Raw genomic sequence first — 17,509 nt, 5'->3', positions numbered from 1 at the left:
AGTGTGCAAATAAATTGTTGTTTTTGCTGCAATCTCCTCAGCTCCTTTCCTCTTTTTTCGCCAGCATTTATACACTGGCTACCTGCTCCCTCTCAGCCTACCTTTTCATATGGTTAGATTAGGGGTAGCCTATGACTCTTCTTTCTTCTTCCTATAATATTAGCCTTTTTGAGTCAGGCCCCCCTCCAACAAAAAAGAAGGCTCAAAGCCCCCCCTGTTTCTACTTATCCACGGACAACCCTTTGGTTGTTGGGCTTTAATCACCCCTCTCCTCCATTAAATGGAAAATGTAAATATCACCGTCTTTTCGGATGATACATACAAAAAACTGTTAACCACACCATCACTGCTCGGAAATAAAGCACCGACAGTTATTCCAGTTCAAGATCCATCCACCAATGATCTCGATACTCTATTCGCAAAAAAGAAAAAGCTTGTAAGGACAGAATCTCACGGACACCTGATGCTCGAATATCTTAAAGCAGGAGTTATCCCTGAAGGCCTTCAAGTCAGAAATATTCCACGTGTATTTCTAGACAATCCTAGGTTTATGAAAAAATTCAGTGGTGTAGGTAATAAATGTTCCCGCGACTGGGTGATTCTAGTCATAGAAACTGCGGAGGAAGAAACTAAGAGCCAAACAGAAGAACTTCGAGTTCTAGAAGAAAAAATCAAAACTGAAAACGTCATACCAGACACCAAAACCCATCTGGAAAAAATAGAGGAAGAAATCAAGAAATTTGAAAAATTTACAATTGACAAAAAAATATGGAAACTACAGAATGATATAAAAAATTACAAAGAGGACAAGACATACCCATACCTCGTACCAGGTTTTTACAACCAAGCTAACCAGAACATCCTGCAGAACAAGCGTAACCCACGCAGACCACAAAATAAATTTGTCAGTTTTTCAAATAGCTCTAACAGCAGTGGATCTGGTAGCGACACAGGCTCAGCCTCCTCAGTAACATCGACCCCCAACCAACAACAGGGTTTTCAAGGACGTGGTCAAAGAGGACGACCGCGACAGTACCCCCAGCACCCAATGAGAACACGCCAATGGATGTCACCAGGGAACCACACTTGGTAATACCCATCTTCAACTTAAGCCAATATACACCCTCCCATGAAGAGATCAGCGTCCTCAGCAAAGGCCTCAGCTTCGTTCCTACAACACCAGCAAACAGATTTCAAACCGAAGTCGAATTACGAAAATTCTTCCGAACCATCAGGCTTAAATACTTTTTCATGAATAAACCCGAGCAAATCCCTTCCAACTCCACTGGTCTGAGACCACCCTCCACCTTAACGCCACTATCCCACATGGTGTGCCCTGAAATCTTGGCCTATGAAAATCGTATCCTTCTGGAAGTAAACCAACTTTTTGACAAAAAAATCAGATACCCAGATAATCTAGATAAAAAAGAACGTTTGGCACTCAACAACCTCGAGAACAATCTGGAATTCCTTATCAAACCCGCCGACAAAGGTGGAGGCATAGTTCTCTGGGCCAAAACACTGTACAATACAGAAGTCCAGAAACACCTGAGAAATACAAAATTTTACAGACAGATTACCACCGACCCCACTACTAGACTGCTCGCCGAAATAGAGAGCCTGATGTGCCATGCCTGGCAAGAAGGCTGGATCGACGATGACGAAAAACTCTTTCTGATAAACCGAAACCCAATCTTACCAGCTTTCTACCTGTTACCAAAAATCCATAAGGACGCCACCAACCCACCAGGCCGACCGATAGTAGCTGGAATAGGATCGATTCTAGAACCACTTTCCATCTACATTGATCACTTCTTAAGACCTTTTATTGGACAAATGCGCTCCTATGTACAAGATACAACGTCAACCATAAAGAAACTAGATACCCTCTCCGTAGGACACAATGACCTCTTGGTCACTTTGGATGTCGAATCTTTATACACCAGTATTCCTCAGTGCGAATGTATAGATGTCCTAGCGAATTACCTGAATCGCAGAAACAATATGGAGCCTTCAACCGCCTTCCTACTCGAATGCATTCGACTTGCCCTCACGGAAAACTACTTTGTCTACGAGAAAACTTTCTACCAACAATGCCACGGCACATCAATGGGAGCAACCTTTGCACCTGATGTAGCGAACCTCTTCATGGATTTTTTTGAAGACAAATCAATATATAACATCAATAACCCTTTCAAAGACCAAATAGGGTTTTGGGTTCGCTACATTGACGACGTATTTATGACGTGGAAAGGTAGCGAAACAGATCTGCAAGAATTCTTCATCTGGCTGAACGGAAAAGACTCATGTATCCAATTCACGATACAGTCAGATACAACCTCAATTCCTTTTCTAGACCTCAGAGTGTATAAAACATCTACCAATACCCTAGCTACCACTCTCTATCGCAAACCTTCGGCAAAAAATACACTGTTGGAATTCCAAAGCTTTCACCCAGCAGCACTCAAAGACAATCTACCCCTAGGCCAATTCTTACGCCTTAGGCGCAACTGCACAACCGGAGAAGACTACGACACAACAAGCAAAGATCTCTCACTGCGTTTAAAAGAAAGAGGATACCCAAGCCATATTATTCGCCAGGCAAAGAAAAAAGCGAAAAATAGAAGTAGAGAATCCTGTCTCACACCAACTCCCCGTGAAACTAATACGGAAAAAATAACCTGTGTCACAACCTTCACTCCACTAAGTAACCAAATCAAGAAAAGCATCTTACGTCATTGGAACATCTTGCACACTGAGACCTTCAAACCTCTCAAACCTCGCTTTGCCTTCAAGAGAAGCAAGAATTTAAAAGACAGACTGGTCCACACATATACTGAAACAACTGTTGAAAGACAAAATACCCTATGGAACCTACCCCCGGTAAAAGGTCACTTCAGATGCGGATCCTGCTCCATATGTTGCTTAACAAAAGACATGAAATCCATTGAACTGAACGGCAAACCCTGGCTGTTCAACACTTTCACAAATTGCAAAAGCAAATGGACCGTGTACGCCATACAGTGCCCATGCAAACTTTTCTATATTGGCAAAAGTAAACGAGAGATACGACAACGCATTTGTGAGCATCGCTCATGTATCAGGAATGGCATTCAAGATAAACCAATGGTATCACATTTCCAAGAAAAGAAACACACACACAATGATATTTTTTGGTTCATTCTGCAAACAGCCAAGAACCCTTTTAGAGGAGGAGACAGAGACTTGGCCCTACGGAAATTGGAGCAACAGTGGATATATCGCCTGAATTCAGTCAAGCAAGGCCTTAACGTGGCCATCGAATGGAACCTATTCTTCAAATAACCTACCAGTCCTCCCCTTCCAGTGTCCTATAGGTCATAGTAGCAATCACCTAGATTATCCAACCATGTGTTACTAAAAACAGGTCAGCACTACAATTGCAAATAATGCCTCTGCTGTTTTTGTTATCAAGAATAACGTCTAGACCTTGCACTTACTCTTTTGTACGATGACATAACTAGTGCCTTTTTGCAACATATTTTTTGCCAAAACATTAAGAGTCTCTCTTATAATATCTCTCACTGTTGTCTATCAATTTAATTAATTTGCCTTCTTTATAATGCTTCGAACTGCACCTACATGATTCATTGCTGTAGCTTCTCTAAATAATGGTTTTTTTTTTACCTTGCACTTGCCCTTTTGTACAATGACATGACTTGTGCCCTTAAGCAACATATTCCGTGCCAAAACATTAAGAGTCTCTCTTATAATGTCCCTGATTGTTGTCTATAAATTTAATTAATTTGTTTTCATTATAATATTTCGCACATCCTACACGAATCAATGCTGTAGCTCCCTATCTCACCATTTGTTACTGACATCCACGTGCGAGAATCAACAACAATACCTGATATACCTTTAGCCCAATAACACTTACTCTTCTTTAGCGATTCATTCCATCGCGCATGCTCCGCTGACTAGCATCACCTACTGCACATGCGCGCGATCAGTTTCACTGCGGCCCTAATACGCGCATGCGCACCTAATAGCTTTTCCTAGCTACCCCAGTCGGAGACAGCTCACTTTTCGTGCACCGCTCCCGGCTCACGAACAGAAGCGCTACTGTTCCCTGTAGCCCAGCTTTAGTTGGTAAGTTTTTACGGCCTCACTATCCGTGTTCCTTGACCCACTTACGTCCCGCGCGGCCCTATTACGCGCATGCGCACCTAATAGCTTTTCCTAGCTACCCCAGTCGGAGACAGCTCACTTTTCGTGCACTGCTCCCGCCTCACGAACAGAAGCGCTACTGTTCCCTGTAGCCCAGCTTTAGTTGGTAAGTTTGTACAGCCCTAGGCCTCACTAATTGTGTTCCTCTGCCTTTTACTAGGACATAGAATTCCCCCTAGCTTTCCATTAACAAGCGCCATTTTTCATCCCTCACAGACGGCCTTACTACACCGTCCACCTATGCGCTAGTCTTGATAACATCCCACTGTAGACATTTAACCGCGCACTTTTTAATTGTTTTCGGCTGAGCACCTTAATTAATTTTGTCCCCATTTTTTCAGTGCCATCAACGTTCGGACACGGCATACCAGTGCCTCCGCCTTACAGCCTCATACCTGTATTTCCTTTTTTGATTAAGGTAACCCTTCAAATTCTATTATATGGTTGCCATCCTGTGGAATTCTTTGCACTTAGATAACTTGTTGTTATCCATTTTCCCTGTAGACTCCAGCTACAGTGTTCCGCCTAGCTCTTTACGCAGGCCTCCTTCAAAAGATTATTCAATCTGACCGTTCATGTTGCACAAGGTAGGCTCCGACCCCGCAGGTTTAGAGGTTCTTCCCCCCCCCCTTGTTTCTAAACACTATTCTAAACTTTCCTATCCTTTTCCAGAAACCCAACCCTTAAAACCTCGTCCTGATGAAAGTCCGGACCCTTCACTAAACTACACCACTACGCTCAAGTGAAGTCGCATTTCTATCCCGGACTGGAAACATATTCATGTGTCGGCAACCAATACTACTATATGTTCAAAGTAGTAATGCAAACCTCTTTTTTCACTTAATATGTTACTAACCTCCACCTATTCCATACTGTGATGTTTAAAAACAATTTCAATGTTGTGTTGAGGTTCGACTCAAGAAAACCCTCAAATAGGTTTTGTGTTTAGACCCACTGTTTTAAAAGTGTGCAAATAAATTGTTGTTTTTGCTGCAATCTCCTCAGCTCCTTTCCTCTTTTTTCGCCAGCATTTATACACTGGCTACCTGCTCCCTCTCAGCCTACCTTTTCATATGGTTAGATTAGGGGTAGCCTATGACTCTTCTTTCTTCTTCCTATAATATTAGCCTTTTTGAGTCAGGCCCCCCTCCAACAAAAAAGAAGGCTCAAAGCCCCCCCTGTTTCTACTCATGTCAGCTAATGCCACCATTGATATCTCTTCCATTAGTACAGTACGGTGGTCAGACCACTTCCTCATACAGTTCAGTCTCTCCCTCACCAAACCACCTACAGCTCATTCACCAGCACTTAGCCCAGTACTGGTCCGTAACACCCATAAACTGACAGATGAGGCATGTAAGCCCACACTCCTGGCATTGCTTAACACATGCACTCTGCCCAGCAACAAGAATCTCCAAGACCTGGCCAGCCATTACTACGCCTGCCTCCTTCACACCATGGACCTGCATTCTCCAATCAAAGCCAAAACCTCCAAACCCTACAAACCAAACAACAGCTGTTTTTTACCCAATGAAGGTACACAAGAGCTCTTGAACACCTGGCAAAAATAACCCCTCCACAAGCAACTGCAATTCTCTCACCATCACCTCCAATTCACATAAGAAAGGGGTAGTGACCTGCAAATCAAATTCCTACAATGATAGTATCTCCAATGCGAGTTCCAATACCAAAGAGTTCCCTGAGAGAACTCGAACCCCCATTACCATAAGCTCTCCGATCCGCTCAGACTTAAGCCTGGTGTACTACTAAACAAGTTTCCCTCTCACACAAAATTGAGACACTTTGTGATAAAATCAGAATAAAAAAGCTACTCTTGAAGCCAAAGCCCCCAAGCAGGGTGTACCTGGGCCCCCACAAACAGTGCATATGCCCTTTATCTCACCCTTCATGTTCACCCAAGTCACACAAAAGAAGGTCCTAGCTACCATCCTACCGCTAAAACCCTCCAATTGTAAGGGTGATACCTCCCCGCACACATAGTGAAGCTTTGTGCACCTACCCTGACACCCATTATCACCGACTTTGCCAACGCATCCTTCCTGTCTAATGATGTCCCTACTAGCATAAAAGCAACTTGGATCACACCACTCCTAAAAAAGCCCTCCCTAGATAAAGCCATTCCCTCAAATTACCACCCCATTACTACAGTCTGCTTTCTGCACAAAATATTGGCTCGCCTATCCTACAGAAAAGTTCAACAGTTCCTTGAGAAAAACCACCTGCTCGGAATAAGACAATCTGGCTTCTGCCCAAAACATAGCACTGAAACAGCCCTTTTTGACTTGAAAATCCAAATGAATAATAGTTGTGACTCACTTAACTTAGCCATCCTCCTCCTATTAGACCTCTAATCAGCATTCAACCTTGTAGACCACGACACCCTCTGTCATCATCTCAGTCGTCACTTCCATTTTTCACCCCAGGCACAACATTGATCAAATCTTGCCTCAGTGAATGCACTACTAGAGTATTCATTTGAAATGCAGCCGCTAACCCCATCCTTGCTCCGCAAAGTGTCCCACAAGGCTGTTGCCTATCACCTATGCTTTAGAACACATACACCAAGCCTCTGTTTGACCTCCTTGATGCTCTAGGGATCACCTACACTAACTTCATCCCTCTCACAGGCGATTGCTTCTGTGACACTGCCACAATAAATAAAGTGTATAGCAATATTCCAAACTCGATGGTGTGAAGGCATCCAGAAACAGACACAGAAAACTGAGTAAAGATTGGGTCACAAACCTTTATTAAAATAAAAAGAAGGATTGAAAAAGGCCTAACCTGCCTTATTCTAAGGTGGGATTTCCCTATCTAACTGAAACTAATGATAGTCTGTGTCAGGAAGTCCAAAGCAAATGTCTGTCTGTGTCCATAACCTATACTTGCCTTCACAACTACTACTACTTGAATATAATGTGTAGGGATGTCAGCATCAAAATAAGAAGTGTTCAAATGAAGGTTCAGAGCTTCTTCCAGCTTTTGGTTGGAAAATGGGTTTTCCCTTCCCCAAGATTCAGCATAGTTCACTTTATTAAATAGAGGGGTTCCCTTCCCCAAGCTTTCAAGTCTTTAACTGTTCCAAAACAACACAATTCCTTGGGACACTGTCCAGCTTTTCTGGCGGAATTGCCTTTCATCAATTTCACAATATCACAAAGTTTGCTCCTTAATTTCAGCACGCCCAAGTTCTCCTTGACTCAAGTATAGTTGTCGGACCACACAGTCCACCCCTTACAGGTCACGCAACCAAAAAACCTTACTTGCTTCGTCTTCACAGTTACACTGCCACTGTTTCAGCTTCACGCTGGTATTGGATGTTTCCTCTTGGAGCTTTGTCAGTACTTGGTCTGCCACCTTTCACTTGTTATACTTTCAGATGTTCTCAAAGCTTTTACCACTGCTTATTCTTTCAATACACACAGTTCTTTATAGTCCTATGGCACTTGTCAATGCTTGTTTTATTCAGTTTACAAAATTCACAGTTCCTTTGTGTCATGGAATATCACCAACTGCTTCCAATCCAATGGGTATTCATTCACACATGTTTTCTTTCGGTTCAGGAATCAAAACACAAGGTTTCATCTCATTAATTTCATTATCACCAAATTCCCATTTCACTCTCCTGTTGGGAATTTTCATCCTGCTCACAGGCATTTTCACAAGTTCTAAACTTCTATTTTTCTTGGCCCTCTCTTGGCATTTTCAATTTCGTCTTATTCACAGTTCGGTAGTCACAGGAAAACCCTTTCATTCAGTTTTCTCAGCCTTTTGCTTATCATACTGTTAAAAGTTTTTAATTCAATACTGAACCGGCATTCATACTGCCTCTCCAGTCCTTCACTCACTCTCAAGTGGTTTGATCAGCAAAAACCACACAGTTCACCCCACAACGTCCCAGAGTCATTCAGGCTTCTTTGACTCCCTGGGTATGCTGTCTCCAGGTGCTGCACTTCATGTCGGCAGGCTCTCTGTGGCTGTCACTGCTTCTGGCTTGGTGTGCCTCTGTTCCAGGATCTCCGCCACCTCGGTTGTACGGTGAAGGAGTCTCTCTGACTCCAGGAAGACTACAGACCAGCTATGCTCTCTGAGATCTCTCAAAGGCTCCCACCACAATTTGCTTCTGCTGCAATGACTCTGCAGCTTCTGGGCGCTTCAGGGATGCGTCTCCCTGGTCTCAGCTATGGCTTCTCCTGAAAGCGTTCCACAGGCAATCTCTCGGGCAATCTCCCAGGCAAACTCCCAAGCAAACTTCCAGGTAATAATAATAATAATAATAATAATAATAATAATAATAATAATAATAATAATAATAATTTCAATCTCATTAGCATCACCGGAGCAGGCCATTTATACCACCACCTGGGCCCCAGGTGCAGTCAATGTTCCTTTACTGCATAACAGTCTTGGTACTCGCCATCCGTCTTCCTCAGCCCAGTCGCAGAGTGGTTTGTGTATGTCTGTGTCAATAAAGAGAGGAAGTTTGACTCTGGGTTGTCTCTTCCTCATCTCAGTACCAGAGTGGTGTGCATTGGGGGAGTGCTTCCTAGAAAAATAGGGAAGAGATTGGTAATACCCTATTAAAGCCTGGGTTACATTGGACTCCTTACAAAAGGGAAATGGGGGATACCGCGTCCCACCCAAGGGTGCCTCATCCCCACTCCCCAAGTCTCCTCCACCCAGGTGATACTCCCTCACATATCCACCCCCATGGTCAGCAATTGAAAGCAACGACCTTCCCCTGGCCACCCGGGAGGAGGATATATTGAGGAAAGATGTAAGGATGCCCTCAGATACCTCACAATGGCCACCCACAACCTCTGCATACATGATGAAGAAACTGAGCTCCTCATTGTTGGCTCACCCCACCCTTTCAAAAACCTTGATACTTCCGTTGCCACCATCTGCATTGATGGGACTAACATCCCAGTCCTGAAACAGGATAAAACCTTGGGTGTCCATCTCGAAGCAGAGCTAACCATGTCCTGGCATATAAATGCTTTAGCGCCTGCCACTGCCTACATGTCTAGGTTCATTTCCCTTAGCAGATGTTAGGGAGAATTCTCCAGAATGGCTAATTCCTCTTAACTATTGAGTCCCTCAGCAGCTTTGCTGAATTTCTAGGATTTATTTTTTCACCTGGTAAGAGTGTGAACCTTTTTTCAGACTCTTAAATGTGTGTTTCTGTGTGTTGTACATTTTTTGCTTATGGACTATGGAGTCTCACCCACTCCATAGGCATCATCTTTTACTGTGTGTCACACAGCACCTTTAGTGCAGTGACACAGGGTTGTCTTTTTAGACTTCCCACTCTAAACTCAATTTTCTGAGACTGACTACTGTCTCCCAGAACATGTAAAGTTGCCATTGACTTTACTAGTCTTTTTAAATGTACAGACCCAGTACAACCTATCTTCCAATAGATTACTGGAAGGGTTAATAGTTATCCCTTTTTGTCTGATTCTAATGGGACATTTTTATGTTCCCCTTTCTCTAAGATTTGGCTATTGCACGCTATGAAAATAGCCTCAGTAATGTTAGAGGCTATGGTGGTAGCCTCAAACTCTAACCCGCTGGACCCCATTTATTTTTATTTGGTTCTGGTCAGGTTTTTTTGCCGTTTCTTATTATGAAGGTCTTTCTCGTGTTTTACTCTGCATGCCAAACCAGGTTTGGTTCCTTTGTTCGCCGTCCTTTGGCAGGCCTCTGGACAGAAGCCCTCCTTAGGTGTCTGAGTGTCTGGGTAGACAGGATGTGAGGGAGTGGTTTGAGGCCCCCTGCACAGGGTCTCCTTGGAGAGCCAAGTCACACTCTAGTTGGATTGGCTTGGTGGCAGTCCTGCCAGGACAGACACCCTGCTGTGTGATTGACAGCCAGGCTGTGTGAATGACGGAAAAATGCTTAAAAGCAGGTCTCTGGGACTTGGAAGGCAGAACGAGAGAACCAACAAGGAGCTGAAGGAAGACGACTGCTGCAACTACTGGACATCCCAGTGAAGCCCTGCTGTAGGTCCGAATCGCCCGAAACTCCAACGACAGAGAGGATCTGCAAGGAATTTTCTTCCCTTGAGCTTGGTGGGACCAACCAGCTTGCCAAACACCAGACGACGGCCTCCCTCTCCTGGTCGAATTTGCTGTGCATCGCTGCAGTGAACCGGATAGCCAGGAGAACGGAACCTGTTTGCGTTTTAAGGAGCACACCTATTATTCAACGCTTTGCTCTGCTGCTGGCTTCTTCCCTTGGCAGTGCAGGACCCTCCAGTCTTCCTCCTTCTTGTCACCACAACAGTCACCTCAGGAACCGTGAGCCTGCAGAAAAAGCCTGGAACAACTGCCTCAGCTACAGCATTCTTCTTCATTTAAGGTACTGTTCAAATCCTGTCGTTCGTTCCGTCCGACCGCAGTGAAAGTGTTTGAAATCTTTCGCCTCTCTGAAGGCTTTCCTTCTCTTCTCCTTTGAGTAACTTTTCCTCCGACCAACTTCGTTTTGAACTCTTGGCAAAGACTTAACCACGAACTACTCTGAACTGTGTGATCCTCTGCAAAGACTCTGAACCATTAACATTGGCCCAGGCCTATTGACTTGAATCCTAGTTGTAGTAAGCCTTTTCTAGATTGCCCTGCCTATCACTTGTTGATGTTGTTGATTTTGGTTCTGCGCGGCTAGCCTGGCAAGTGTCTGCTCAACCGTGCGAAGGCAGAGCGAATACGAAAAGGGATTCTTGAGAAAGTGCGTTTTGGACAGCTTTGCCAGAGGTTCCCAAAGAATGCACTTCTGAAAGCACGACATTGGAGAAGAAAAATATCCATATCCATGTGTGTGTTGATCTAGGACCATTGCACATGGGATAATCCATCTTTAAAGGGGTGGGCCTCCCATTGACAACCTAGATTCATCTCAACACAAAAGGAATCCGATCACACACTACTAAATGTTGATCTGCATTAGCCATGATGAAAGTGGTTCAAATAATTCTTTTCCACTGAAACCGGTAGGCTTTTTTCTTTGTGTCCTGACACCTGGAAACTGACAAATAAGGTCCAAAAGTCAGGCCACAAATTGATCCCTTCCCCAAAAACTACAAGGAGGGACTATGTATCGACTCTGAGGAACGGAGCCTAAACAAGATATACATCTCCGGACCCCAAAGTATAGTAGTTTTCTCTGATTTACCTTGGTCCAGTTACTCCAGTTTTCTTATTTTTTAAGTATTCCGTGCATAGGGATACACGTGAACTTTGTTTCTTGACCTATTTTTTCCAGCCAAGAAACATTAATTTTAAAACTAGTTGCATTCCATGGAAACCAAATAAAGTTGATAGTCACTTGGAAAACAACAGAACATCTTCTGTTAGAAGATATTTTAAGGAAAAGGACAACAGGAACACTAAAATACTGATTGATCTTCAAAGACAAAGCAATATTTGAATAGAATTAACCGGAATCAATATGCGGTATGTTGATTTTGGATAACCTTGTCTTTTCCTCCCTGTTAAATTGCTGGAGTACGATTTTGCTCACACTCCATTTTGAGCTTAACATGTCCAGAATTGATTGGGGGTTATTGTAGTGTATTAAGATTGTGATTTTCTGCTGCTTTATACTAGTGAACTGTTTTATAACTGATGGTGTAAATAAATGTATATTCTTTTACTCTGAAACCTTGAATCAGTGTTTGTTTGAACCATAGTAATTGCTGTCATTTGTGTAACTTCTGATACTACTCACTTTACTCTTGAGATAAGTCTGGCTGCTCAGCCATCACTACCACTTTACTGTGTAGTACATGCTTGTACCAAAGGTGAATTTGTACTTACACATGTATTCTTAATTGCGTGTGGAGTTCCCAAAGGGTACTGCATATGATTCTGCCTAACAGCAGTCAATTTATCACTCCCAACAACTGCCTCATGGTCGCAAGAGCACTTCTCCTTACTAAATTGGACTACTACAACGTTCTACTTATGGGCATCTCAGCATCTAACCTGGTAAAACTACAACTTCTGCAAAACAAAGCCTTGCGCACCACTCTAAGCCTACAACGATTTGACCACATCTCAGCTACCAGACGAGAGGACCACTGGCTACTGATCAGAGCTCATATCGACCTTACCACCGGTGCATTTATAATGAGGCTCCCCTCTACATTAAAAACACCCAATGCGCGCACTAAGATCCAGATCCGGCATTTCAGTGCTCACCCCTCACTTCAAGAAGAAAAGAGCAGGAGGCATTAGCTTTTCTTGTACAGCACCTGTTCTCTGGAACTCACCACCAGCCACCATTAGAAATGAACACTCATACTCCACCTTCACAAAGTTTGTAAACACTTAGCATTTTGACAAATATGACTAATGCTTGTTTCAAATATACCTCCTAACACTGATAATTGTACTAAATGTGTTGATACCCCACGGTCTGGGCGTTAACATAAATGTTATAAATAAAAATAAATAAAAGAGCATTGCTTAATGTCACATACGATTTAAGTGCAATGCCCTCTGTGTGGATCTTAGAGTGATGCAACGCCCATTGCCAGGTCCTTCAAGTGCGAGGAAATTCCCACCTTAAATGTCTAGTTGCAGGAGCAACGCCCACCCTCATATGCATTAGAGTTACATCATGTTCCCAAATACAAATGATTCAAATGCAACTAATTATCTCCTCCAAATTGATCCAATTGCTTGACCTGAAGGTGTGTTTACGTGTGATACATTGCCCACCCTCAGAACCCGTTTGAGTGCAATACCCGGCCTACTCACAGAATTTGTATCATGTGCAAGTTACTGGATGCCCTACTGACTACTCTGGACATGGGGGGCGGTGGCTTAGGCGGGAGTGTGTGGGGACAGAGCTCAGAAGATAAATGAGGAAGGTAGCTGAATGGCAGACAGGTGGGTGGGGGTCTGTCAGTGGGTTTCTGCTAGTGTATGTGGGGGATGCATGGGGGATTAGGATGCAGGTGGGAACAGCCAGATTTTGATGGTCTTCATGGAGGCCAGGTGATCCACTTGAACAGTGAAAGGATTGATCAAACGTATGAGCCTCGTGAAGACTGAGGCTGAGCTGCATACAGACATATCAATAGATTGCTGGCACAATTTATACGCAGCAAAGTGGAGTGCTTGTATGAGCCTGCAGTCAGTATACACATAGCAAAGAGAACAACTGATGGAGAAATGTGAGAGCTGGATGTGTCGCTACCGAAATGCAGGAAATCAGTACATATTTGTCAAACGCTCTAAAGTGAAGAATTTATGCGAGGAGGTCTTAAAGAGAATACAGACACATCATGGAACAACAAATAATAATCAATATATGGTTCAAAACGAATTGCTAATTTGTGGTTCAGCTGTCGCAAAGTCACTCATTGTGGAATGGAATGTTGAACTGAAAATATGGCCATGGTGGCAAGGGCATGAACTGCTGCTACCTCTGTGGGCATAAGGAGTCTATCAATAAAAGATGTCGGCTCCTCCTCTATACCTGTACGTTGAACTCTTCACTAGTAGTAATGTCTCTTGTCATCCCAGACTCATCGTTTGACTGTCTATGTGTGCTACTCTGGCTCCTGTTGTTATGTCCCGTTGGGCATAGTAAGTCAACTTTTATTTATCTAATTCTTCTTGAACTGCTATTGTATTTTGGAGGTTGGATAATACTCTTTTTAGCTTGCACTTTTTTAAAATTTGGAAATAACCTATATCTAAACAGGCAAAGTCAATCACCTTTCTATTAGTGAATCGTGGATGTTTTTGCGTGACATGGCCCAGGCCTTGCAGGTATTAACCGTTTGAATGAGTACTCATTTGTATAGCATGTTGCCTTTTTACGAATGAATGCATTGCATTGGCAGCTTATGCACCTATAAATCGTAAAATCTCAAATTTGTTTTTTTTAAAGTACCCCTTCTGCTGTAGCTTGCTGATGTGGACTCATTGCAGGAGATTTCCTACATGCCCCTCTCTGACCTTTATCTGATGAGCAGTATCCATACGGGCTTTCTCTACCATCTGGCTATTTCACCAAGAGCTGATATTTCCCTGTGTCTGCCCTGTTCCTCTCCATATGACAAGGACCAAAATTCCAAACACAACTCTTATGGGTCCACTCATTGCACACTTGCCGAATTCCACTAAGCGAGATTCCCATCAAGATAAGTACGCAAACCATGTCGCGGCTATACACAGGACATCATGGCCAATTGAGAGGCACTGCCAGGGCTGGATATGGCTCTTGTATGTGATTTATCTCAACAAATAAGGAAGATCTGGATGCTGCGGATTGGCTGTATTCACCCTCTGTCACCCAAGAAATAGCAGTTGAGTTCAACTGCTTCCACCTTTAAAGTTGAACTGTTGGAAATAGTTACTTAGCAAACAGCCAGGCTAGTTGGTAATTACAACATCAGGACTGTTAAAGCTATCTGAATGCGTTACATTCAGTCTTTAAACCTGGATATGACTTTTTTCCACTCCTGTTAAGGATCAGCCTGCCCGACCAAGTGACGGTTTGGTGGCCTAGGTTAATGACATTAAAATTCCGGAGGGAAATAGGCGAATCTTGTTCAATGTGTCCTTGAGGTCTGCAGCTGGCAGTCAATCCAATCAAAAAGATGTATTTCTGACAATTAAAAGTTCATCCATACAAGCAAATCATATAAATACACATATACATAAGTCCACTCAAACAAATACCTCTAAACTGCTGTTAAAGCTTCTATGACTATACAAACAAAGGTGTAGCTTAATTCGATAAATAAATACTTATTTAAACTGTGTATGTGCTTCTTTGTGCAATTAAAAGCTGTACTGTGCCTACTAGTTATTCTGTACATGTGTTCAGTTCTTTTGCTCTTAAAAGGAATGTAAACAAGGCCCAAAAAATCATCCTCATCTAACGCCCCGAGTAGACATATAGGGCCTGATTCACAGACGCGTTTTATAATGGCGCAATGAGAGAGCTTCCAGCAACTTAGAACAGGCTATCTAAAATGCTATGATAATACTTTAAACCACTCGAAATGCCTTCTCATTTCATTGGTCGACTTTTATGGCAGGAAATGACCATAACTTAATATTTCATATGGTGACTTTTATTGGAAATGTGCTTCTATTTTAAAACTGTTAAGTTGCTAATTCTGATTATTTATTGGTATTTTTTGCATAGAGCAGACATATTTTAATTAATCTACAGCTATATGTGACCCTATGCATTTTGTCATTGTTCTGTGTATTGTATTCATTATGTACTATGTATTGTGTTCTATATACAAGGCCATTCGGCTTCAAGTATATTAACTAAAATAAATAAATAAATAATGGCACAATCCCATAGGGAAACTCTCTGTGAATTAGGCCCATAGTTGGATACCATTTTCTCAAGTCTTGTTTTCTCAACACCAGATATCACACAGCTTTACTCAATCTCTTACATATTTGACAAAAAGGTCAAAAACATGCAGATGACTTTCTGGAACACCTGGATTGAAAAGGGTACACCTTCTGGTCTGTTTTGTCTTCCTAGCCAAACGATTTAGGCCACCTTGCATTTAGGAACTAGCAGCTAAAACAGATCCTTGTGGTATAAAGTCTGTTAAAAATAAACGTTGAGTCAAATACTCCTGGAGCCCTTTGGGGAACGAGACAGCTGTTGTAGCCATGTTTAGTGGTTTAGTCAGCTCTAAGGTTAACCTCTATGTACAAAGAATGCTCACAAGCTCGCAGAGAATTGTTTTTGTCATAAGCAAATCCATTCTGTTGACACAGACTGACAAACTAGAGACCTGAACTTTAGATAACATTTGATGAAAACGTCTCAGCCAAGGTATTTCAGCCTCCTTTCCGTTTTGCACAAGTTGGCTCTAAGAAATATTGATCATTTAGCTTTGAGATTGATCATTATTCTCATAAATTAAGTGACGAGTGCAAGTTTCATCTGGTCTTCCGGATCGCAGCACACTAGGCCTTTGTGCACAGCTAACGGTGGTGTAGGCATAGGCAGAGATAACAGCCGTGTGCAGAAGGTGCACCAAGCTCTTTGATGTCCCCCGACTCCCAGATCTATCCTTCTCTTCATAAACTCAGAGCATCATCTTTAAAAGCTGTGCAAAAGAAAACATCCCTCCTATGACTTGTCTCATTTTATAGTTTGCCATTCAATATGAGAAATGTTGGAGAATGTTTCTGAGAAGTGAACCCACAAATAATCATACAATTTAACTCCATCTGGATCCAATCAATACTTTTCACATTTTAGCTGTCGTTTTCTTACCAAATACTAGAACTGACCAAATAGTTGACTGGCCAACCTCTCTCTTTCATGCATCGGTTTTAAGCATTCAAGACTTCTGATCAAAATAGTTCTGAGAGATATGAACACAATAATATTTCGAGACCCTTAACGAGATGCTTGGTGTGCTTGATAAACGAAGATCTGGCAGTACCAATGAATTAAAGACTGTGTCCCTATGCTGATAATATCAGAACGCATTGAAACTTGCTTCTCTTTTTGTGGGTTCACCTGGACTATGTTCCGGTAGATTCTGCTGGGAGGTATTGCATGCATGACTTCTTAAAAGAACAGCACATTTGCAGTGAGCATAAACATGTTAACTTGACATTAAAGAGGGGTATACCTGCAGAACTAATAACATCACCATCATAAGATAACGGTGGTATTCTAAATGATAACAGTTGGAGGATCAAATGGGAAATTCTCAACCACTCAGCAAGTATTCCAGCTATATGCAGCTCCTTAGTCCTATACTTAAGAAGAAATATATAATATAAAGTCCCAGTTGACAAGCCTTAGTGGATTTCTATGTGGATATAATTAAAGTTACAGCTATGCATGTCACCAGAATCTGCACCACTAATAGATGGAATACAGTGGAGAGGGGATTTTGGTTTAACAAAGAGTGTAGAATCACAAAACGTAACTTACTGAAGGCTTTCCAATGTCTCCCGGAGAGGAACAAAGGTTCTACTATCTGCTACCGGAGTTCTAAATATCAGCCACTGATAACTGCAAAGACAAAAAAAAAATGCAGAGGAAAATGATTTGAATATCCTCTTAACAGATCAAAGTGCCTTTTGGAAAATAGTATCAGATGGGTGTCATAGATGGCACAAGAATCACTCAAACTCTCTGATGCGGTTCAATGAGTCTTCAATGACTCTGGGGCTCTCCCTCACTCTCTCATCTTGAGAACCTCCTCTCTAACCCAGGCATTCTTAACCCAAGGTGAGTGCTATAGAATATTGAGCCCTACTCTCTA

At 42.5% G+C, this 17,509-nt stretch overlaps 1 long non-coding RNA gene across 1 annotated transcript in view; it reads right to left on the bottom strand.

The window, feature by feature from the left end:
* The window catches only part of LOC138453342 (uncharacterized), a 2,021,223-nt gene that overhangs the window by 880,351 nt on the left and 1,123,363 nt on the right, over nt 1–17,509 (bottom strand). Inside the window, exon 4 of the long non-coding RNA XR_011260405.1 lies at nt 17,176–17,256. This is a non-coding gene — a long non-coding RNA (uncharacterized lncRNA). The remainder of the gene's footprint in view (nt 1–17,175; nt 17,257–17,509) is intronic.

Source organism: Ambystoma mexicanum, chromosome 4p (genome assembly GCF_040938575.1).
Source record: "Ambystoma mexicanum isolate Mex_15411 chromosome 4p, UKY_AmexF1_1, whole genome shotgun sequence".
Classification (NCBI taxonomy): domain Eukaryota; kingdom Metazoa; phylum Chordata; class Amphibia; order Caudata; family Ambystomatidae; genus Ambystoma; species Ambystoma mexicanum.
The sequence above is the reverse complement of the archived record's forward strand: the minus strand, read 5'-3'. Positions and strand labels throughout refer to the sequence as shown.